This window comes from Mauremys mutica, unplaced genomic scaffold (assembly GCF_020497125.1).
Source record: "Mauremys mutica isolate MM-2020 ecotype Southern unplaced genomic scaffold, ASM2049712v1 Super-Scaffold_100201, whole genome shotgun sequence".
Taxonomy (NCBI): domain Eukaryota; kingdom Metazoa; phylum Chordata; order Testudines; family Geoemydidae; genus Mauremys; species Mauremys mutica.
Genome location: NW_025423287.1, coordinates 532144 through 533328, shown reverse-complemented (window position 1 = coordinate 533328; position 1185 = coordinate 532144). Strand labels below are relative to the sequence as shown.

At 60.9% G+C, this 1185-nt stretch overlaps 1 non-coding gene across 1 annotated transcript; it reads left to right on the top strand.

Annotated features, from left to right (window-relative positions):
• TRNAS-UGA lies at nucleotides 1-82 on the top strand. The gene has a single exon. It is a non-coding gene; the product is annotated as a tRNA-Ser (tRNA).
• Nucleotides 83-1185: the final 1103 nt, after the last annotated feature.

The following is a 1185-nucleotide window of genomic DNA, read 5'->3' as shown; positions in this document are numbered from 1 at the left end:
GCTGTGATGGCCGAGTGGTTAAGGGGTTGGAGTTGAAATCCAATAGGGTTCCCCTGCGCAGGTTCAAATCCTACTCACAGCGAGGCCTGTGTTTTAGCCAGTTCCTCACCCGGGCAACACCTCTGTACAACCCCCTGAGACACTCTCAATTCTCTCCCCACCCCAAGTAAATTCTCTTCTGCTCCTTTCATAGAGATGCCTGGGACACCACCTCACACTGTGTCCCTGAGGGGTCAGGCAAACTCTCAGCGCCTGAAGCCTCTGCCACTCACCTAGTGCCCCATGGATCAGCCATAGCCCTGGTTCTGCTCCTCTCTCTAGAGTGTGAAAGGATCTGAGTCAGCGACTCCATGGGAGCTACGGGGCTGCAGAACCAACAGAGAAAAAATAGGTGCTCAGCACCCACTGGCAGCCAGCTCCCCCCGCCCCACAACAGGCCTTGCTGACAAGCTCCTCCTCTTCCCCTTCAGCCCCTCCCACTTGCCAGTGATCAGCTGTTCAGTGGGGTGCAGGAGGCACTGGGCGGGGGAGGGGGAGGAGCAGAGATGGAAAGAGGTGGGGGAGGGAGAGGAATGGGGCAGGAAGGTGCAGGGCGGGAAGAGATGGGACAGGGGTGGAGTGGAGGCAGGGCCTGGGGAGGAAAGGGGGGGAGTTGTTCGGGGATGGCCCTGAAGGGAAGCACTGACTATCACAGTGACAATATAACTGACCAGCCTTGCGGGGGAGGCTGAGGGAGATCCGCACTCACCAGGTCTCTTCTCTCCCCCACGGTGAGCCAGACACTGCTCTCTCCTGGCTCTCACTCTAGCAGCTGGACGCCAAGGAGCCATTTCCCCACAGGAAGCGCATTGAGTGCCCCTGTGGTGCTGGGGGGCTGGTGCTGCTGCTGCCTGTGGGGCTGGCAGGGGGGCTGATGTCTGCACAGACTCTCAGCTGCCAGGCCGGAGGGGGCACTTGGGACCTTACCAGACTGGCTCAGTGAAGACGGGGGGTTGACAGAGCAATACAGACGCTCTCCAGAGCACGGAGCAGCAGCCGCCCATGCAGCCAGGCAATGAGCATTTCCCACAGCCTGGAGCCGAGGGGGAGGTGGCAGCTGCTGTTCCGGGTCCTCGGGGACAGGCCCTGTCAGCCAACAGCCACTTCTTACTCCCCACAGCTAAGGGCGCCGGGTTCCTCCGGTGG